This window comes from Plecotus auritus (assembly GCF_963455305.1).
Source record: "Plecotus auritus genome assembly, chromosome: 11".
Classification (NCBI taxonomy): domain Eukaryota; kingdom Metazoa; phylum Chordata; class Mammalia; order Chiroptera; family Vespertilionidae; genus Plecotus; species Plecotus auritus.
The window spans coordinates 21,912,067-21,937,147 of NC_137777.1; the positions used below are offsets into that span (position 1 = coordinate 21,912,067).

The following is a 25,081-nucleotide window of genomic DNA, read 5'->3' on the forward strand; positions in this document are numbered from 1 at the left end:
GTGGAGAGTGGTTTTCCATACATTTGCAGATATTTTTATAAAGCTAACTCAATAAAACGCAGAGTATGCTTAAATAGTATAGCTTAAAAGAATGTAACAGCTAAATTTGAATCTAGATCACCAGATTTAAAAGTATTGGGGGCAGAGTCCAAGATAGCAGCATATGAAGATCCTGAAGATCCCGAACGTCTCCTCACACAAGCACACCAAGTTTACAACTGAATATGGATCATTTCCCTCTGAAAATAACGTGAAATCTAGATGAACTGCTGCTCTTCACAACAAAAGATAAAAGGACATCTGACGGAAGTAGAGGCAGAGACACTCTTGCAAAGAACCCACCCCTGACTTGGCAACATACAACAGGGAGGGATCTCACCAAACAGGCATCTCTCCCCAGGAGCAAGGGTTTGGTGTCCAATATCTGGCACCCCAAACCCTGGGAGCTGCACCAGAGAGGCAACCCCCAAACATTTGGCTTAGAAAACAAAGCACAATACTTTGGAAGACACATCATTAATCCATGATAGATAATTATTTTTTTACTAAAGCATACTCATGCATCCATATTGCTTATGCTCCTATGCAAATACCCACATTTAACTACATTGTAATTCTTAAGTTAGGAACCTAATATAATATTAAGAATAATGTAATTAAGAATCAATACTGTAAGAAATTACATAAACACTATCCTATATTCAATAAGTCCTTGAGCAAAAATTAATTTATAGTAAAATCTAACTCATCACCACATAAAGAAAATGAATGCTTTAGGTTGCCAATATTACTAGAAAATAAATTTAAAAAGCGTATCTTTAATACTTATTATAACTATTTATAACTTTGGTATCATAAAAAGAAATTCTAAAAACAGATGTCATAACCTGGCTTTTCAAAGCTATATAACAAATTATGATTATAACTCTTTAAAAAAGTATTTTTTATTTGCATTGACTAAAGAAATTGTTGTCAAGTTTAATACAGAAGATACAAAAAATCTTGAATTATACATTTTACATGACTGCAATTAAAAAAAAAGTTTCCCAGTTTACCCTGAGTTAAATATAAATACTCTCATTTAATAACTGCCTGTCAATAGAGATTTAGGTTGTTTCTACTTTTTGCTATTATAAGCAACACGGTTATGAGCAATATTAAACATCTTCTGGTTCAAAAATGCAAGTATATCTCTAAGTTCTATACTTAGGAGTGCAATGTCCGGATAATAAAGGAAAAATTCAATTTTATAATATTGTGCCATATGATTTTCCAAAATTATTTTACTAATTTAAATACTTACAACATGTTTACATTAGATTTCATTATTTCTACCAATTTAGAGTATGTGAAAATGATATTTGTTTTGCATTTTCTTCATTAATTATTAAGTTGCATGTCTTTTCATGTATATGTCATTATGCTTCCTTTCCTGTGACATGACTATTTGTATTTTGGCTAATTTTCACTTGGACAGCTTGTTTGCTTGTTATTGATTGCAAGAATCCTTTATATCAGTGATTCCCCATCGTTTTCCATTATAGCACACATAAGGAAAGAATAGACACAATGAGGTGGAGCTGATGAGGCTGCTTACAATGGAAGTTTTTCTGCCCAAGATATTGAGAGCTAAGATCAATATTTTAGTTCTACCTGTAACTCATTCATAATGCATCATTCATAATATATCATTGAGCCTGGCTTACCTGTTGAGAAGATCAGTTTTATATATTCTGGATACGAATACATTACATGTTATGTGTGTTGCAATATGTTCTTTAAGTTTATAATCTGATTTTTCACTTTCTGTGTTAAATATTTTAGTCTAGAAGAAATAATCCTAATGAAGTTGGACTTATTAACCTGTAAGTAGCACTTTTGCATTGGCTTATAGCCAAGGTCGTAAAGATATTTCCTGCAAAACTTTAATCTTTGGGAATTGACTTTTACAGAAAGGATAAAGTAGGTATGTATAGTGAGCAGAATTATGACTCTCTAAGATCCCCCCAAACCATGTAGATGGCCTGTATAATTACTTCCCCTTGAATGTAGGCAAAACCTATTAATATGATGGAGAATGAATCCCATAATTGGTTACATTATATGGATAACATAAGGGATATTATAGATTTACAGATGTAATTAAGGTTTTTATTCAGTTGACTTCAAGTTAATCAAAAGGGAGATTATCCTGGGTGGGCTTGACCCAGTTCAGGGAAGTTCTTTAAAGAAGGTCTAGAAGTGAGGGATAAAATAAATCAGAAGAGATTCTTTCCTATTTGCCTTTGAAGAACACATTGGTGCTGTGAAGAGGTCCAGGTAGCAGGAATAGTGGGTGGCCTTTATAAATGGAGAACCTCATGGTAAACCCCAGTAACTGAATTCTTCCAACAATCAGTGAGCTTGGTATCAAAGTCCCAAATGAGATTGCAGCCCTGGGCAACACCCTCACTTTATTCTGGTGAGACCTTACTAAGAGGATTCAGCTAACTTGTGCCTAAAGTCCTTTCCCATGGAAACTGTAAGATAACAAATTCATTTTGTTTCATGCTGCTAATTTGGGGTAATTTGTTATGCAATAACAGAAAGCAAGCACAGCATCACTTTCAATTTTTCTTTAACTGCAATATGAACAAGAAATTGTCTCTGTAGTTTAACTGAATAGTCCTCCTTTCCCCAGTGATCTGCATGTCAAACTCTGACATATATAAAGATTCTATATATGGGGGTGTTGGTTTGGGGGCTCTAGATTCTATTCTCTTGGTCAGTTTATCTGTCCCTGAACCAACACAAATTGGCTTAACTCTTTTTTTATGCATATGCTGAAATCTTTTCTTGCTGTTGTTTAAATTATATATATCTTTATATTTTCAACTGTTGGTATATAGAAATAAAGTTTATTTTTGCTTAATGATCTCATATTTAGGCAACTTGATAAGCCTTCCCTATTATTTAGCAATATTTGTAAAGTATCTTTATTTTTCTATATAACAAGCATGTCTTCTGTAAATAAGATTTTAAATATTGCTTTTAAGCCTTTTAAAATTTTCTTTTATCTTAACTGCCTTGGATATCTTATATAATTTTTACTAGAATAGGTGATAGTTAACCTCATTAAACTGTGTTTTATTTTAAAAGGCATATATGTAATGGTTCACCACTAAGAATATTTTTAAGGTAGATAACACTTTATAAACATGAAGAAGTTTGCTTCTCTGGTTTTCCTTGCTGATTTACTCTTAAAATTTCCTGGTATCATAAAATAAGTTGACAAATGTATAAGTTCTTTTCTCTTATGGAAGACTTTCCAGTACTTTGAAAATAACCAGGCACAAAAAGACAAATATTGTATGATTCCACATATATAAAATACCTAAATAGGTAAATTTGTAGAGATAGAAAATACAAGTAGAGATAGAAGTTAAATTTATAGAGATGGAATTACCAGGGTAATTGGTGGGTATTGCTTAATGGTAATAGGGTTTTAGTTTGATGTAGTGAGAAACTATTGACAACAGACATGGGTGATAGTTGCACAACATTGTAAATGTACTTAATGCCAATGAATCGTACATTAAAATTGTTGAAATTGTAAGTTTTCTTTTAAATATTTACCAAAAGAAAAGCAGTAAATAAAAATAGAGGGCACACATTTATATAAAATTAGAAATAGAAACAAGACAGAAATGCAGGCCCAGCACAGACTAAAAGGAAGTGAGTAACTGTATGACAGTGAATTTGAAAACGCTGTCAGCATTGAATGTTTCTAGAAAAGAAAACAATAACTTGACTCATGAAATAAATAAATAAAATAAGAGGCCTAAACTATGAAATAAACAAGCAGTAAAATGTCAACTACTGCTCCCCAAAAGGAGGCTCAGATGTTTCTACAGGAGAGTTTTACTTAGCTTCCAAAAATAGGAGTGGAATTTCTGGATCATATGTTAATCCTATGTTTAACTGTTTGAGACACTGCCAAACTGTTTTCCAGAAGTGCTGCAACATTTTAAATCCCACCAGGAATGCATGAGGCTTCAAATGTCTCCACATCAACACCACTTATTTTCTGTTTGTTTTTTTGTTTTTTCTTACAGCCATCCTAGCAGGTGAGAAGTGGTATCTCTCCTGCTGTTTTTAAGATTCTGATTGTCTTTACCTTTCAATAATCTGACTATATTGTGTCTAGGTATGAATCTCTTTAGAATATCTTGCTTGAATTTAAGCTTTAAGAATCCTGAAGGCCTAAATTGGGTATAATTTCATTCATTTTCTGCTAACTAGATCCAAGCTTTACTAGCATGCTAGTGTAAATTTAACACCCTTTGTGGGTTTTTAGATAAATGTTAAAGCTTCAAGTTTAACTTCTTTACCTATTGATCTAAGGAGACTAGGCCCTAATCTTAGAATTCCATAGAGTAACTGCTATCTGCTCCAAGGAAAACAGAGCTTTATACCGATTCAGTCTCCTTTCATTTCAGCTCACTGTTCTTTTCATTATATATGTATATATTTGGATGGTATGTATACATTTCCTTTGCTTTCTTGTTAACTAGCAATGCTCTGAAGAAAAATATGGTGTTGTTGCTTTTTCAGTGGGTAGACCTCTCAGAATACTTCATCTGTCATCCTATTAAAGGAAGAAATTCCATGATCCACTTTACTGCAAATATTTCAAAATAGATCCATGAGTGCATTTCATTTAAAATTTAGGAACATCTCCTTTAAAATGGCTTTAAAAGCCTAATAGACTAATAGATACAAAGTATGTGTCTAATAAATGACTCATTGATTGTATTGCTAATTCTTTGCAAATCTTTTGAGAGTCATTCTTGTATAATCATGTCCTAAAGAATTTGGACATCCATTTAATGGTAGACTTTACTTTGCCTGAATTGTAACTGAGATTCATGCATGTATATATGCCACAGTGAGAACTCTATTCATTTTAAAGTAAGTGATGGGCTAATTACTAAATAATCCATATACTTTCTGATGAGCACTTAACCACTGAGCTGTCACTAAAATTTTAGACAGTTATAATTATTGAACACTTTCAATGACACCCAATAACTGAGAAGCTAGAAGAGTCTGATTTGTAGAAAACATTCATTATCATTTAATTCACTGAGGCTTAATTTAAACATTGCTTCTAAAATAGTAGTTTAAAAGTAAAATCTACGTATTAAAAAATAAATAAAAACTATCTTTCCCTCAAATGGTCCCATTAATATAAATAAAGCATGCTAATAAAACTTAAAAATAGTATATTAGATACTCCCAATAGAGAAAATATTATTTAGTAGAATGTATAAAGGTAATTTGGAAAATTGAAAAAAAGAAAAAAAAAACACATACCACACTTTTATCTGTGCAAGAACATAAAATGTAGCATCAGGAGTGTGATGTGAAATTTTATTTCTACAGATTCTACTATAATATGGAGTTGACCAAATAGCCATTTTCCATCCCTTTATCTTGGCATAATGTGGAAATAAAGTAGAAAGAATTTTAAAAATCAACAAATCATCATCAATATAATATGAATGCTTTCTTTACATGTTTAGTTGGCATTAGGGCTGAAATATTTAGTAGGGAAACAGGAAGAATATAATGTCTTTTAGTAAAGAAAGAAATGTCATATATTTTGCCTTATTTGCCTTATTATTAATCACTTGTGAGTAGAAAAAGAGAACTGCATTTAGCTCAGAGTACTGCCAAAAAACCTGTGATAATAAAATGTAGAAATTACTTATAATTGTCTTGATTTTTAAAAGCAATTACTTCCATTTGTAGGGTGGTAATTCCAAATGGCTTATACAGTGCTGCTTATTGAGGGTTATTTAAAACTTTGAAGCTACTAAGGCAGTCAGTTAAGAATAATCTCATGCATTTTAACATTGGCTTTACAGAAGTTTGAAATCTGTAAATAGCATTAAACATTAAATGCTTAATAGTTTCATTTCCTATAAGCTTCAATACATGGATTTTTTAGGGTATTTTGACAAAACTGGTGTAAAACTTATGTCTCATAATTTTCAATCTCTGCATTATTCCCAGAGCCATGATTTCTACATCGTTATATTTTATGAAGTCATGTGAAATTCATGCTTAATTTTAAACTGCATATCTGTTACCCAGGAAAATTTAAAATTGACAAATATTTATGATGTGTAAGACACTAGGCTCATTATTCTACATGCATTGCTTTATTTTAACCCTAAAACTATATGTAGTGTATATTTGTACATCGTTTGGCCACTTAGCACCTAAATATCCTCCTTGAATTTGAGGGATTATGAGCATATTTCCCAATCAGCAGAGTATAGACATTTGACCAAAGGATCAGAAACTATGGATTCTGGCAGAGGGTGGCAAAAGCAACAGAAACATCCAATTTTAGATGCAATAGTGTTTATAATACTAAAGTCTTAGAGCAGTATTGTCCAATAGAAAAAAGAATATCAGAACCAGAACCAGAAGCCATGTCACAATGTAACAGAGTAAGGTCCTAGAGAGACAGAGTTCTGCTACTTGCCATGTTCATCAAGGAACTAATTCCACTTCCAGAGAAGGTAGTCCCTTCACCAATCTTGTCCAGCAGGGTACTGTTCTATGAATTTCAGTACTCTCTTCTTCTGAATGGGAGTTTTTATGATGGTTATCACATTTGTTTTCTATCATTATAGATGGGATGTGATGATAACCTGTCTTTTGACCATAGGTCACTGGATAATGGGAAACTACATTGGAAATAATGGAGATGCCAGTGCAACACTTGGAGATTCTAAGCTCATTGTATGTAGTGACAGGCTGATACTTTGGGTTTTCTCCACTAATATAAGTGAAGAATATGTTTCATGTAGGCTTTTTTTTTTTACAAAGTCAGTGCAGAGGAAGGTTTTATCTATATTGAAATCTGGTAATCAAAAGGGAGCATTGTGGCAGAAATAATTGATTGCCTTTCCACAGCCCTCTCCTTTGTTCACCCCTGACCTTTCTCTTCTTAAGAGAACACTGGTTTTGTTCAACTATGTATCTTACTCTACACACCCACATGCTTTATGGATTGCTGACCACATTCTGAGTTCTATGGAATGGTCCTAATCAGCCTATGCCAATCTTAGCAGTCTCATTTCAATTTGTCATGGATAAGATTATATATTAGTATGTGACCTAATTCTGATCAGGGAAAAGAGAGAAGAAATCCACTGGAAGGCTTTTGGGAAAGGATTTCTTGGTGCTCAAATTAAATGCTAAGTGAATAAAAAGTCAGACAGAAAAGAACAAGAATTGTATAATTTACTCATATATGTGATGTAAAACAAAAACAACAAATAAAAAAGAAAAACAAATGAAAAGCAAACTCAGATACAGACAACAGAATCATGGTTACCAAAAGGGAAAGGGTCGGGAGAGGATGAAGACAGTAAACTATGTCAAATACATGGTGATGAAAGAGACACAGCTTCGGGTGGTAAGCTTACAATAGAATACACAGATGTCATATGATAAAGTTGTATACTTGAAATTTATATAATAATATTAACCAGTATCACCACAATAATTTAATTAAAAAATAAAGAAGAAAAACATCAGTCTGCTTTGGAAGTGACTGAATATTGACTGGCACTATTGCAGCCATTGGGTAACGTGGTTTGAGGACAAAGCCCGTGCATGACGATGCCCAGAGCCAAGATTAGATGTTTTGACTGTACACCTGAGGATTGCATACCTCTGGACAGCATGTTGTGCCAAATAATGCATTTCCTTATTATTTAAACCATTTGATTTATGGTTTCCTATACTTAAAACTGAAAACTTTCTAGTGGATAAATAGGTCTAATGTATTCTCTTTTTAAAGAAACACATTGTCCAAATAATTTGCCCAGATTTATTTGGCAAACACTGATGGTGCTAAAATCTATTTCAGATTTGTCTGATGCCACAATCTGTGTGCTTAAACATCATACTATTCTGGGTTTGTCCTAGAGAGACAGAGTTCTGCTACTTGCCATGTTCATCAAGGAACTAATTCCACTTCCAGAGAAGGTAGTCCCTTCACCAATCTTGTCCAGCAGGGTATTGTTCTATGAATTTCAGTACTCTCTTCTTCTGAATGGGAGTTTTTATGATGGTTATCACATTTGTTTTCTATCATTATAGATGGGATGTGATGATAACCTGTCTTAAAACTGAAAACTTTCTAGTGAATAAGTAGGACTAATCTATTCTCATTTTAAAGTCTGCAATTTAGGAAATCCTCTTTGTCCGCCAAATGCTGATATATAATAACAATTTCTAACTATGCTCTTTGATGTTGGGCATATGCCCTATGTGTTAAATACCTAGTAGTGTTGGCAAGGGAAGATAATTTCTGATATCTAATAACTAATATATAGTATGTCAAATCCTTGGGGGAAAATACAGGAAGGGTGGATTGGTATAAGCTATTTTACCTTCTATGGTAAAGCCTGGTTTGTTTTTGATGTTTGTCTTCTTCAAAACAAATCTGAAAGCAAATGAAATTTCTCAATATTTCTCTAGCACCTGATGCTGGTATTAGGCATTTGTACCAATATATTTAGTACAGAATTAAAATAATCCCTTGATGATGTTCAACTAAACAAATTAATGATAGCTTAACTTCAATACCATGCTATACTTTTTAGTGAGACAGAATGATATAGTCAAGTACACAAGCAAAGCCTAGGGTACTAAGGCCCATCACTGCCCTATAATGTTATATTATTTGGAGGGAGTCTCTGTTATCTATAAAAAGTTCATACTTTTTTCAGATTGAAGCAAGTATTTAATTAAACAGAGTTTATAAAACAATATATATGTACTTGATATATAGTAGATCTTCAATAAGTGGCAGTTATTATGATACCTAATTCAGCATAAAATAGATGCTCATATCTGTTCACTTGAGGATAAAGTTCTTTTGGGTTCTGCCTTTTTTTTTTTTCTTTTTGCAATGCCCCTATGATTCAAAGAGAAGAGATTTCCCCCAAAACTCTATGCTGCTAGAAAATTCTCTTTTCTGGAAATAGTTTTCTCCATGATGTTCACTTTAGAATGTTAATAATTCACTCCAACATTAACAAGTATTTTTGTTGCCACATGAGGAAATCCAGAATGCAAAATATATGCATAAGTACAAAAATATACACAGTTTAAGTTTCAGCTATGCAATGCCATGTCACCCAATCAATTTAACATCTAATTAAAGCACTTCTTTTTTCACATACTTTCCAGAGACCTGACAATCACAACACAATGGGGAGACCCGAGGTAAGCAAGATCAGTGCAGCAGTCTGTATTAAGTGCTTTTGGACATGGATGCACAGAGTTACATGGACGCAGAGAAGAGAGCCCCTAATCCAATTGGAGAGTAAAGAAGAAAGATTTCCCCCAGATAAAACTCCCAGGCAGCGCAATGGAAGGTGAAGATGGGAACTGGGAAAGAACACTGAGTAGGGGAATGGACAAAAAATGGCACAGTGGAAAGGAATATTCTTTTTGTTTCTGCAATAGAAACTGTGAGAGAAGAAATGATGAGAAGGAAGACTAAAGATGGAAGTAGGAAACCAATTGTGTTAAGAACTTTGTAAATGAAGAGCTGCAAGCACTGAGTTTTGAGCAAAGGGTTGACTGGGTTGTGATTGCTTTTCACTTGCTTACTTTGGCATCAGGAACAATGTGAATTTGAAGGGGAGCAGGGCAAGGTTAGGGTCAAGAACTTCAACTGGCTTTGGAAGGGGGAGTGAAGAAGAGTGGACTCCCTCATGATTCTTTACCCCAAGTAAAAATAATTGTAATCATTTTTATCTTTTTTCTTTCTTCATACATATAAAAACACTATTCAAAAGCCCACTACAAAACCTATGGCTATCAAAACTATTTTATCAAATTTTATTGAGTGTAAAGTCTAATTCAGACAGAGCAGAATATGCAGTACATTTGTTTTAAAAGCCACATTTCAGAACAACCCTAAAATGTACCTGTTTCTATAATACATATTGTATGTGGTACATATTTCATATGCATATGGAAAATCAGTGTTTAATAACTGTTTAATTAGTAATCATCTCAATTTGCCTATTTTTGTAAAAAGATATTTACAAAGCTAAATTTACATGAAATTTGTGAAATAGGTAAATATTGTAAGATATAAAAAGCTTAACTATGACACATGCAAATCCATTTACTCATTTGACCGTAATTTTGCCTCCTTAAAATAAAGGCTAAACCTCAGGTCTAGAAGCATTATACATTGTACTAGGACACATGGGCACTTTGTTACAGAAGACATGCTCCACAACTGAACGGACATATAGAATGAGGAGTGCCAGCCTCGGCAGTTCTCTAGGTCCGTCCACTTTGCTGCCAGCCTCAGGTTCATAGTTTCAGTTCTTACAAGGGCTCGTATATTAGAGGCCGGGGCGGGGGGAGCCTGGAGACACAGAGATATCGATGGGACGATGAAAGCTTTCAGCTTTTAGTTTTCTTATGCCTTTTGTGTCTGTACACGGCCTTCCCCTTCAGGGGAGTGCTGGCATGTAACAGTGACAGATTAAATATGGCATTACAAATGGTTCACTGAAGGGAAGAAGCTACAGAAGTAAAAATAAAAATTGCATCAAATATTAAATCTATAACACAACTGTACAAAACTGTAAGTTCTTTTCTGTCATTTAGTTATGCTTAGCTACTGGCAGACGTAATTTAAATTTCATTATACATATAATTTATCAACTTGAATTTAAAAATTTTGAGGAAAATGCTTTCAGATAATGTCATTGGTTTTAGGAGGATATTCATTACAAATCTCTGTATGTTAGGTTGTACATATCCAAATATTTTGGAAACAAATAAAAATGAAGTTCACTAAAATGTGTTTGATAAGAAGGGCCTTTGGCTGTTTTTTTCCTCTTTAGTAATGGTCAGCCTAATCCATATCTATTTGTTTCCCCATTTATACATCTATATATATTTTTATACAAAGAATCTTTAACTTGAAACATTCTTAAAAAAATGAGATTAGTTCAAAATGATTAAACACAACACTATGGTAGTGAGAACCACCTACTATACACTTTTACATGTAATGAATCATGAAGTGGATTCTAATTCCCATCCTCCATCAACCTGGCTAACACCCTCACCCTGCCCTGGTGATTCCCTGAGACCCGCCCCACCCACCCCAACCACGCCGCTTCCAGTGGCTTTTCCACTCAAATGGCCTGTCTCCTCTGCACAGGCTATGAACTTTCCTAAAATCTCTCAGAGGTTCACAACCCCAAATCAAGCAGTGGCCGGCCTCATCATGCCCTGTACCTCTTGCTAAGTGGCCCCTTTAACATTTCTAGCTGCAGCTATTGATGATGGGCAGCTGGAGCAGAAAACGATGTCCCAGAGTGGTGACTATAGCTCTCACTAACTCCAAGGTTGTCATTAAGATAACCTTCTAATCTATAATAAAGTATCTCAATTCCTTTTACAGGCTCTTAGCAGAAACCATTCTGACTTCTTAGAAGCATCTGCTGATGGCTCTGATGACTAATTTCAGCAGGGATTCTCCATGAGGATATTCCGAGTTCTGCAATGTGTGAGAGCCTGTGCTATCAGCACAGTAGAAAGTTAAGTTCAAATGCTGTTGGAGGCATTAGGTCTCAGAACACTTGGGGAGTATGCTGCTGCTGCTGCTGGTGCTAGTCGTAGCAGTAACATTTATTATTATTATTATTATTATTATTATTATTGCTACTATTTTTTGAACACGTACTATATTCTAGACTCTGTTCTAAGTGTATTGTGTATATTTCCTCATATAATCCTTCCTAAACCCCCATGAGGAAGACATTATTATCTTTATTTATTATTGAGAAAACAAAAGCCCAGGTAGGTTAAATTAATGGTGATCCGTGATTCATTATATCATTATGCAATATGTATATTTGCATACAAATAGAAATTTTTATATTTTATATTAGAATATAATAAAACAGTAGCACTGATGATAGAAAATACAGAAAGGAAGTAAAATAAGTATTTTATTTTTATCCTAAACAGTATAACAGTAGGTAGGTGTTGACTCACCTTCCAGAGAAAGTAAAATGTTGAAAGTCTATGTTATTAAAAAAAAAATGATGAAAATCTCATGTTATTAAAACAGCAACAACACGATGTTGCTTCAGTTTTCAAGACGTAAATGAAATGACATCTAACTTTATTAAAACTGCAACCTAGAATATTGGTCATGTAATTATGGAATTAACTAATATACATGTGATGACCTGTTAAATATTATCCTATATAATAAAAGGGTAATATGCAAATTGACCCTAAGGGCAGAACAACCAGTCACTATGATGCACACTGACCACCAGGGGGCAGACGCTCAATGCAGGAGCTGCCCCCTGGTGGTCAGGGCGTTTCCACAGGGGAGTGGGCCTAAGCCATTAGTCGGACATCCCCCTAGGGCTCCCGGGCTGCCAGAGGGATGTGTGACTGCCAACTTAGGCCAGATTCCCTGGGGAGCTGGCCTAAGCCGGCAGGTGGACATCACCCGAGGGCTCCCGGGCTGCAAGAGGGCGCAGAGCCAGGCTGATGCCCGCCCCGCCCCCCCCGCCCGAGTGCATGAATTTTCATGCACCAGGCCTCTAGTTTTAAGAATAAGTGAAATATAATGCTTCTAAAATAAATAAATATATCCTATGCAAAGAAGAGAGATTTTGTTCTGTGTGGGTTTTTTTATACTTCTCTGTGCCATTGGTTGGAAAAATAATAATCATAAGCAGAAAAATACATTGAAAATTATATTTATAGAAATAAAAAGATATAATATGAAAAACTGTACAATTCTAGCTGTTTTAAAAATTATAAAAAATGATAATCATAAGCAGAAAAATACAATAATCATACATAAGTCATGAATAAATTCAGCTTATGTATTGTGTTTTTATAGCCAGTACAGTGCCTTGCGCACAGTGAGTTATAAATATTTGAGAATTGTTTCACTAAAGTAAGAATATAAATGTTTTATAATTCATTATTTTATTGCATTTAGGTGATTTCTGTAATATGAAACTGCATATAATACTTGCTTATACAGATATGTAAAAATTTATACAATCAACACCAAATATTTGTTAAATATTTATTGTGTGCCAGACACTTTTCTACACTCTAACTCATAACAACCTCTCCCTTTCTCATTATTATGAAAGAACGCTTCCCATTCCATAACTCTTACTCAAGATGATTAACAGGGCCTTTTAATTAACAGATGAGACAAGTATATGGTTTAGCTTGAAGATGTTTTGATATCTCTTTTATACAAGCAATTCTTCTTTATCTAACTTATATTTTACCACATTCTCCCTTTTTGCCTGTGTTTTTCACCATTAAAGGCATCATGATGGGTAGATGAGGAGTTTGGAAAGCAGGAAAGGAATGCTCTGCCAAAATAAAATACAGTGTCTCAACATTGCCTTAACCGGATCCCCACCACACTTCCCTACACAAACCATGGAGATGCACATCCATGGTTCTATATACTGAAAGGGGTTGCTGACCAGCCCAAGTGGTGTCAGGAAATGTTGAGGAACTACTCTGAACACAAAATGCTTTCCGTGAATACTTCCTCTCACCCTAAGTAGAAATATAATCTTCCAGCGCTAGGGATAGAGGGGAGGCATGGAATGAAAATAGCATGGAATTCTGGAATAATTAAATGATATTTAAATCTGTCTCCTGATAAAGAGATCCCTCTTGGGGGGGAAAAAAGGGACAGAATGGGACACAGTCAAGATTTTAAGCTTTGCTTTTGTCATTTTTTTTTTATATCTTCTCTGTCTCCTTTGCTGGACAGAGCTTCCCATTTGAAGACACCATCCCTTAAAAGTCACCTGCTTGCCAATTTCCTTACCCCTTCTCTTTCCCACGTGTGGTAAACGGAATAATGGCTTCTCCAAGATTAAGATGCCTTAATCCAGGGAACCTGTGACTATGTACCTTACATGCTAAATGGGACTTGCAGATGTGATTAAGGTTAAGAACACTGAGATGAACAATTTATCCTGGATATCAGAGGTGGGCCTGATCTAATCACACAGTCTTTAGAAGTAGAAGAGAATGGCAGAAAATTGTGGCCAAGAAATGTGACACAAGCACTATACGTGCCTTTATTGGATATGAAGGTGGCTGAGAATGGCCCTCAGCTAAAAGCCAGCAAAGAAACTAAGGACCTTGGTCCTATAACCACAAAGAACTGAATTCTGCCAACAGCATTAATAAACAGAAAACATTCTTTCCTAGAGCTCCAGAAAAACAGCCTCCTGAGACCTTAATTTTATTGTGGTGAGGCCTGTACTGAACTCATGACCCAGAGAACCCTTATATACACTGAGTGGCCAGATTATTATGATCTCTGAATGCATAATAATCTGGCCACTCAGTGTATATCCTATATAATAAAAGGCTAATATGCAAATTGTCCCCTCAACCAGGAGTTCAACCAGGCTGGCCAACCGCCCATGTCCCCTTCCCCTGGTCAGGCTGGCCGGACCCCACACATGCATGAATTCATGCACCAGGCTTCTAACACACACACACACGCACACACACACACACACATACACACACACACACACACACACACACACACACACTGAGTGGCCAGATTATTATGCGTTCAGAGATCATAATAACATGGCCCCTCAGTATATATAAAAGCCTAAGCGACTGGAATGACTGCAATGACTAGAAAAATCAGAACAACTGGTCGCTATGATGCGCACTGACCACCAGGGGGCAGACACTCAACAGGAGTTGCCCCCTGGAGGTCAGTGCGCTCCCATAGCCAACCTCCCCTGACCTGCCAACCTCCTGTGGTCCCTCCCCTCAGCTGGCAGGCCCCAATCACCTGATCAGGGCTGGCCACCGGCTGGGACGAAGAACCAGGGGTGGGTGGTGGCAGATGCGTCCCCTTTCCCAGGGGGGCCAAGGGCCAGCTCCCTCCTTGGGGCCAGCAGCCAATCTCCCATGCCCTGTTCCTCCCCCGAGCTGGCAGGCCCCAATCAGCCCGCCACCCACTCACCACTGTGGCAGCGCAGCGCCAAAGGAAGGAGGAACTGCACGATGGCGGGGCACTGACGATGGAGGCAGCAGCGCCCTGCATCCATTCCTGCCACAACCGACCTGGCAACCGTCACCCCCTTTCTGGCCCAGTCCTGATTGGCCTGGCCCCAATCGACCCTGATCACTGGCCAGACCTAGGGACCCCAACCGTGCACAAATTTCATGCACTGGACCTCTAGTAAGGTAATAAATATGTGTTGTTTTAGGCAAAGTTTATGATAATTTGTTACAGCAGCAATAGAATCATCACCATCATAATGCCATCCAACCATCATAACTTTTACATTCTTTAGTGTGGCCACTTGTCTTTCAAATTTAGACACGTCATTTAAGCTCTCTAAACTGGTTTCTGCATGTATAAAATTTACACAATAATAGCAAATACTTCATATATTTAATGCGAGGATTGAGATTGTATATAAAAAGAGCTTAGAATAGTTCCTGATATATGCACTGAATTCTTGTCCACTTTAATATATCAATATTATTAATAATATTATTAATACTGTTGTTATTTTCCTAATATCTGTCTTCTTACCAGGCAGTTCTTAAACAGGAATATTCCTCATTTACCCATCAATTTTGGACTAAATGGGTGTAATAGGGTTTGTCAAACCTTCCCAAACATCCTATTAACCTTTCTTCCATGGTAGTTGGATTTTTAGTTGATGCAAGTTACCCTAAATAAAACTATATTTTCCATTTCTCTTGCAGCTGAGTATGACCATGTTGCTAAGTTTTGGTGTAAACAAACAAATAAATTTTTTTAGCAGATTGCAGAAACTGTTCTTAAGAAATAGCTTGCATTTGTCCATTGCCCCCCTTCTTTTTTCTCTCTCCTGCAATACGCTGTATAGAATGTGTGAGACATAGTGCTGGAACCTGAGGGTAGGGGCCCCTCCCTAGGAATGGCAGAGTAGTGAGTTAGCCTGTCGCTGAGGAATTCCTAAAGCAGAGCCCCCATGAGTCTTGGACCACATCTTGTTTAAATCTCTCTTGTAATGGGGTTTTCTGTCACTGACAGACAACCTCGTCCTAACTGGTAAGTCTGTGTATCCTGCTACTTTTAATTAAGGATTTCTTTGTCTACTCTCTCATTTTCCTCTCCTAAGGCAGGCCCCCAAATTTTATTTGGTTATATAAAGTATACTAATTGCCACCATTTATGTGAATTAATATTTACGCTTAATTATCATACAGCACAGCTCTGATCATTCAAAAACAATTACAATATTGAAATAAATGTGGTAGGGACACCAACAGTTAGTAATGGGAGGAGTAGTGGGGAAAAAAACTAAAAGAAAAATGACTTTGTCTTTTGCATACTTTGTCTCCTTTTCCTTCCTTTTTTTTTTTTTTTTTTTTTTTTGGTAAGAATCACAGAAGTTCCCAGGAAAAGCTAATAAATATGCAAATATACCAGTGAGATTTTTACATGGGAACATTTAATCAGTTCTTTCAATATTTGTTTGAAATACTCCCACCTAACATTTAGTATAGCTACTCTACTAAATGTTAAGGATGCAAGGATTCAAGCATGATTTTTGTCTTTAAAAGTTAAACTAAAGAAAATAGATGAGTAAACAGAAAATCATAGTATAATATGATAATTGGTGAGCAAGTATGCAGAGTAGGATCCTAAACTAATCTAAGGGAAGACTAGAAAGGCTTCCATGAAAAAGTGAAACATGAATTGAGGCCTAGAGAATAAATAGCCAGGAATAACCAGGATCACACGTTTAAAGAGGTACAGAGCGTGGAAGGGTATTCTTTAAAGAGGGAGCAGCGTGTCCCCAAAACAGAGGGCTCAGGTAATGCACTGGCATGAAGTAGACTGTTCGGGCACGGCTCTTACCTAAGAAAGGTGAGAGTCGTTCAGATTGCAGATCTATTTAATATTTTACCAAGGAAGTAGATATTTTATTTTACAATAAAATGTCACACTGGATTTGTCAACGGTCTTAGGGTAAGCAGTAAAATGAGATGAAGTTTCGCTAGTTGAGAAGTGGATTGATAAATTAAAAGAGAAATAATGGAAATCTAGAGGAGAGAATTAAGCAACTCTGAGGCATATTCATGAACTATACTGAATTAGTCGGATTTTTTATTTAGATGTGTGAATGAACAAGAAAATAATTTATAATAAAAAAACTTGAATTCAGAATACTGAAGAACATAAATTTTAATAATATGGCAGAGGAGGTTGAGTATTGAGAAAAGACTGAGAAGGTGGGAGAAAATTCAGGAATCAGAAAATAAAAAAAGCCAGGGGAACAAAAAGTTTCAAAAAGCAGGAAGTAAAAAAAATAAAAATAAAAAAATAAAAAAATAAAAAAAGCAGGTAGTAATCAGCAATGTGAATTACCCTCTACCTATATTGTTTTTTTTTAATTAAGTTGTATTTTTAAACTATATTTTATTATAAAATATAACATGTATTATTGATATTTAAAACAGAATGCTTCTGTGAGCATAAAAGAAATAAAATAAAAACATTGCTCTATCCAAGAATAATCCTTTTAACATTATGAAATACTTATTTTTATTTTTTCTTTGTTAATATTTGTGTGTTTTTTTAGAAACCAGAGTTTATTTCTATTTAAAACAATGCTCACAGGGCTTTAAAGGGTCCAAAAGCCCAAAGATATTTGGGTTTAATAAAAATTATAGTCTAGTGTCGCTGCCTCCATTTCACAATAGATATTTCTGAGCCTCTGGGTGTTTCTAAGGTTTGATAATTCTTCTAAGCTGAAAGGTGAATCTGAGTTTTGATGTGCTTCATAGAAAATGAACATTACAATAATAACAACAAAAACAATTCCAGAAACAGCCATTATCATTGCAAGAGAAAAATGTAGATGATTCCATAAGAAAGCTGCCACAGCAAGTCCCAGTAGCAAATGATTAATCCAAACTAAAAAATCCAGATACATTTGTCCAAATCCTGGGGAAACCATCCCTCTCCTATTCTCAGCAACCAACTCTGCTGGTTGGAAGCTTGAGAAAGCCGGATTATGATGAATCTTATCGGGTATTAAACGCAGCTCTTGGACAACAGAAACCAGCAAATACCCTTCTAGATGAAATTGATATTTGTTTATTTTTAGATAGCTATTCAATGTGCCCGTCTAGAGTAATTAATTTTATATAAAAGATTTCAACTAAATAAGTCATTTTGACAAGAGGACAGGTGCTGGGAATAATCAAGAAGTGCTATACAGACAGGTGTTAGTGAGTCCAGAGGAGGGGAAATGAAGGTCAGCACCTCTGATAGTTCCCCTGCACCCAAGGTGTGGGTGTCTTATAAGTGGAGATCACAGCCACTCTGCCTGGCTTGGGGATAGGAGCTTCTAGTTTGTTTCTCTGATTTCTAACCTACTGATCTGCACTTTACTAGTATTCCTGAGCTCTTTCTGAATCATTACTTGGTAAGACTTGGTAAGCCCAAATGGCGTTGATTTCAGTTTATCCCTGAACTTCTCCTCAGGTTCACTCCCTCTAGTTTCTACTTAGTGCAGCAGACACTGTCAGTACTCCACCCAGATCTCCTTGGATGCTTCTTGTCCTTTCTCTTAACTGTTTGCGATCTTCCATATTCACTTGCCTCTAAGTCTTCTGGAGACTGCCTTTGGGCTGTGGGAACTGACTGCTTTGTCCCTACATGAGCCCTGAAGGACCAGGTGACCCTCAGCCCACAATGACGGCATATAGAGTAAGAGATCCCCGCTCCCCTGCTCCAATTTGGCATAAACTTTCAGATGTAATGTACATTGCATGGAATCAGGCTGCTGCACATGGGATTTTGCCTGAACTTGCACTCTTGCTTAACTATACTTATTTTCTATCTTACTTCCCACTGTCTTAATAGCTTCCTGGGCACACTTTCTCAGTAAATCAGTGGCATACAAATCCTTACCTTAGGAGTGCTTTTTGCAAAAGACAGCTGCAGCGTACAAAATAAATAAATAAATAAATAAATAAATAACACTCTGGTCTCTGGCTGAGGTCTCAGACCTGGCATTGAAGTTTGGCACAGGTCCCCAAACTCCAACTATTTGGCACAAAGAACTAGTGCCTAAAGTGGTCAGGCTAAATTAAGTGGTAAAAGGGTAGCTTCAGTGATGGAACAGTGACAATATGGAAAGACTCCTAATAATAGTGTTATGATGGAAGTCAAGGGTGTTTTCTGAAGCCTGCAGAGCTTATAGGAAGGAGTGCTGAGTGGGTATTTTACACAAACCATGGGCTTAAGTGTTGCATTAAATATATTTTACCATGTTATAAAATGGACCTTCATTACTTCTTTAATAAATAAAGAATAAAGCACCTCTTAGAAAGGGATAGTATGCCCTGCTAGAAAAGGTTGGCCCTGTTTCCTGCATTTATGTTTGAAAAGGTAAGGGGAGAAACTCCCATCTATCCTTTCACTTCAACAGAAACCAAATCCGTGTGAGATAATAGTGAAATTTTAGCAGAACTATATGAAACAGCCATGAACTCTATTTTATGATAACAGTAGGGAAAATAATATACAAGTATAAATGTTATTTAATATAATATAAATATAGTTTACATTTATTTATAAAGCAGTATAATGACAACAAAATATTTTCTATCCACTGTCCACTAATTTTAGACTATGTGACATAAAAATGCCTAATAATTTCTCACATGTTCCATATACATTGCTTATTCTTATCTATTAGGTTTTTTTTTTATTTATGCAGCAAATGTTAACTGAACACCCACTATTAACTAGGTACTATTTTTATGTTTGAACATCTTTAATTACTCAACGTATCTAAACCTATGGATTATAGTCTATCTGATAATATCATCCACCTAAAAAATCTTTGAAATAGGTCTGGTATAAATAATAGGCATATAAATACTTCACATTTTCAAGATAATTTCCAATGTATAAAGTGTTGTTTAGCTCATTAACTTGTTGATCCTCCAACACTTGTGTGGAATGGAAAGCACGGGTCATTATTCCTGCTTGAAATAGGAAGAAACAAGAGTCAAAGAGGTGAGCTAATCTACACAAGAATTCAGGGCTTTGTCTCTTAGATCAAAACTCTGTCCTTACATTATTTATAATAATAAAAGCATAATACGCAAATTGACTGAATGGCCAAACAGCAGAACGACCATCCAGATGACCACGCTATGACATGCACTGGTGCCAAGCCAGCCAAGGCAGGTGCGATGCGATTGGCCGGGGGGGCCCCACCATGGCCCCACGATCTCCCTGCCCACCCGCCGCCGCAGTCCACCAGTCAGTGGCCTTGGCCTCCCTCTTTGTGGCAATCGATCGCGGAGCCCCCTGATCAATCACCCCAAAGAGGGAGGCACAGGCTACCTGGACAGCAGTGCTGCGGAGGGTGGGCAGGGCCTCCCGCTCTGGGGCGAGTGATGGCAGGGCTCCTGGACTGCGAGAGGGCGCAGGCCGGGCGGAGGGACCCCCTCCAGTGCACAATGTTGTGCACCGGGGCTCTAGTTCTATATCTATACTAATAATAAAGGAATGTGCAAATTGTCTGGGACATCGTCACAGTAACAGTAATGACCAAACAGCAGGCTGGCAGGCTGCATGGGGCGACCAGGCCAGCAGGGACATTAATGAGGGACGACCAAATGACTGAAAGGCAGGCTGCATGGGGCAACCAGGCTGGCAGGGGTTAGTGAGGACAACCAAACAACTGAACAGCAGGCTGCATGGGATGACCAGGCCGGCAGGAGGGCAGTTGGGGGTGACCAGCCGGCAGGGGGGGCAGTTGGGGGTGACCAGGTCAGCTGGGGGGCAGTTAGGAGCAATCAGGGAGGCAGGAAGGTGAGCAGTTAGGAGTTAGCGGTCCTGGTTTGTGAGAGGGATGTCTGACTGCAGGGATCGGGCCTAAACCAGCAGTGGGACATCCCCCCAAGGGATCCCGGATGGAGAGAGTGCAGGCTGGGCTAAGGGAACCCCCCGCCGTGCATGAATTTCGTGCACCGGGTCTCTAGTATAATATTAAGGAAGTTATATACATAAATCAGGAAGTTCCAAAGTGGGTTCTTAAACATATACAGTTTAAAATCATGCCAGCCACTGATCCTCTTCACTGGTGTACCTAGGTTATAGTAAACAATATTTTATGAATCCTAAGGTGTAAATATGAGCCAAATTTAGAAAAAAAATTAAATGTTCAGAGCCTTGTAGTACAAAAAATATTGTGCTTTTGGCTAGTGTTACACAACATTAAAACAAAACAGTCAATTCTTATTCTTTTGATGATCAATTTTATTTCTTCTGACACTTAAGATGCCTGCTAAACTACTGAGAGTTATCATCTAAACTGAGGTTGACCTCATGTGCCTGTCTTTATTCTCTCTGAATTATATTCTTCTATGCTCAGTTAATTTAATATTTCATTTCTCCCAATGGATTTTATTTTCTCCATTGTGAGAATTGCTGACATCCTGGAGACATTAACATTATTCTTCTAATATTCATTCAATGTGGATAAAAGTGCATTCCACTTAAAGTGGGAACAAAAACTGGTCAAAATTTTTTTAAAAAATTGTGTTTCACATTTTTCCTCTTGGTTGTGCATATTACACTGAATAATTATTTAATTAAAAAGACTTTTTGACTTTACCATTAATTTATATGTTTATATTTGAAGAATCACTTCTCCAAAGGACATTAGAAACCCAAGAAGTTAAAGGTAGCTAACATTACCATATATTGGGGTAGATTTCTCCTACTTATATACAGACAAGAACAGAGGAAATGTGCATATTATCAATTAGCAAAATATTCTGTAATGTATCAGAGGGCAATTTGGCAGAGCTAAACATTGCAACAGATTCCTTATGCTAGATCAGAAGACAATAATAGAAATAGCAACTGTATCATTATGTCCCGCCTCAGTGTTCCTTGGTGACAATAAAAAAAAACAACAAAAAAACTATTTTGGCTGACTTAAGAAAAATATGCAAGTATATAAAAACATGGGGTAGTTCATAGAAATAAGAAAAAGCTAAAAATCCCAGATTGAAGAAAGAACAGGAGCCCAGTGAGACTTTGGAAGTGAGGTAGTAGGGAAAAAAAAAAGTGAACAACGTAAGAAACATAGTATGTGGTTAAGAATATTGTCTCTGAAAGTTACACTATAATGTTGGGAAAATTATCTACCAGAATCTGTTTCTTTATCTGAATAATAATGGTACCTACAATATAGTAGTGTTGTAAAGCTTAAATGTTATATACAAGGGTTTAAAACAATGCCTATTATATAGTAGGCATTTAACATAGATTAACTATTGCTATTAAATATTATCCTGGTCTCTTTTCTTCTTTAACTTTTATGTACTGAGGGAGAGAGTGGGGGCAGAGAGAGAGAGAGAGAGAGAGAGAGAGAGAGAGAGAGAGAGAGACTTGTTACTCCACTTATGCATGCATTCATTGGTTGCTTCTAGTATGTGCCCTGACTGGAGATCAAACCCAAAACCTTGGTGTATCAGTATGATGCTCTAACCAACCATGGGGTATTTCCTTATTTGAAATTTGAGTTCCAGTTTTACAAAGCCCCCATTATAAACTCTTAGATTCTGTAATACCATGTTTTCTATTTTCTTCCTCCAGCTCTAAATATGGTGTCTGTCTATACAGTTATTGCTTCTATATTAATTAGTTATTTTCAAATTAAAACACCTACATAAAAATCCTCCAAATGAATTCCATGTATTTTAAATAACTAATGTAGATTATACACTGAGTGGCCAGATTATTATGATCTCTGAATGCATAATAATCTGGCCACTTAGTGTATATTCTATATAATAAAAGGCTAATATGCAAATTGTCCCCTCGACCAGGAGTTCGACCAGCAAGCAGACCGGCCAACTGCCCATGTCCCCTCCCCCTGGCCAGGCTGGCCGGACCTCACCCATGCATGAATTCATGCACCGGGCCTCTAATATATATATATATATATATATATATATATATATATATATATATATATATATATGTATATATGTATATATGTATATAGGTATATATTATACACACACACACACACACACACACACTGAGTGGCCAGATTATGCGTTCAGAGTTCAGAGATCATAATAATCTGGCCACTCAGTGTATTTCCTGACCAGACCTTGATTGATACATCCTTTGGTATCAAGAAGAGCCCAATAAATAGATTCTCAAAGATGGGATTTTGGAGAGTGCTTTGATTATTTTTTGGTCTTGACACGGAGCTCCTGGTCTGTAGAAAATGGCATAAAAATGATTTAATTCATTACTTGTGATTAGAATGAAACAGTTATTGAAGACAAGGCTAGAGGGGGCAAGACAACTGGTTGATGCACTTGATGACCATCATACCCAAAACTGTTAGGATTATGGAAGGAGATGACTTCACTGAAGTCGGAAAAAAATTCAATTATGGTTTAAGTCATGGTCAGAGAACAAGAGTCCTTCTATGGTGACACTGTAGCACTGGGAAGATATGGCTGAAACTTATATCCATGATTTAATTACACACATTGCATAATTATAGTGTATGACTAACTTATAGATTCACAATTTCTCATGTGAAAATTAGAGCAATAATTGAGAGTAATCCTGAAATCTGAAATCGAGACATCTGGATGCCTCAGAATAAAGCTGAGAATCTTAAAACCCCAAGTCTTCCAGAGTTGCCTCTGCCAATGAGAGCATTCCCTCCTCTCTTTCCATGAAGCCCCTATAGAAAGGTCACTTGAGGCAATTCCCTTGCAATGGGGCATTTATTCTCCTCAAGAGTTACCATCATCACCTTATATTATCTAAAGAGCAGTCAAACTCGTCAATATTTTTCCTATACATTATGGTACCTGCCAGCAACATGTGGCTATAGAGCACTTGACATGGGGCTTGTATGAATTGAGATGCCACTTAAGTGATAAACACATTTTGGATTTCAAAGATTCAGAATGAAAAAAAAAATGATGGTAAATTACTGCATTAATAATTTTATGCTAATTAAATGTTGAAATTATACTATTGGGATTAAACTAAATATAATACTAAAATTAATTCCTCTTTTAAAAAACAACTACTAGAAAGTGTAAAATTAAGTATGTGTCTCACAGTATATTTCTCTTGGACAGTGCTGGTCCAGAGAGCCTTCAAATACTTTTACACACATAGATCAAATATTTTTGAAAACTACTTTCTTACACAATTTTAAACAGACATCTATTTTCTTTTTAAATTCTAAGTGTGAGTAGATGCAAATAATGCAATTTCTATTATACTCTAATTTTATAAACACCTTGAATATAGTTTTCTTAAAATCTTGCATCATTAGTTTATTTGACTTCTATAAAATGTCCATGTTAAAAATGGATAAACTATAAAATTAATCAGACAAATCAGAAACTCTGTTCTAAAAGCCAAACTTTGTGTTTCAATTCAATTGTTATATAATATATTTCTATGTATTGTGAATTCTAGTTCTAGGTTAGATAGAGATAAACAGAAAGATAGATATATTAAAAATAGATGTATAGTTAGATGGATGATAGATAGATAGATAGATAGATAGATAGATAGATAGATAGATAGATAGATAGATACTTATGTGCACAGATGCATAAATAAAGATACGGGGCATTTAATAAGTTTGTTGTTTGGCTAAAATGAGATTGTCTCCTTCAAATATACCTTAGTGAATCTATGTTTGGATTTGTTCTCAAGGACTCTTACTTAGGAGCTATGATTCTGAATTTCTTACTCTGAATGTTCAGAGTTTTATTTACACTCAGGTGAAGTAGGATATTAATATTTCAGCTGGAAAAGTAATGTATGCCTTTCTTTTGACACTGCACAAGATAATCATAAAAGGGAGAGTGATAAAAGAGAGCAAACAGATAGAAGAGGGTCATCAGGCAGGACAGT

At 36.1% G+C, this 25,081-nt stretch overlaps 1 protein-coding gene across 2 annotated transcripts in view; it reads right to left on the reverse strand.

Annotated features, from left to right (window-relative positions):
• CSMD3 (CUB and Sushi multiple domains 3) overlaps nucleotides 1-25,081 on the reverse strand; it is a 931,825-nt gene that overhangs the window by 456,749 nt on the left and 449,995 nt on the right. The gene's annotated exons all lie outside the window — the stretch shown is intronic.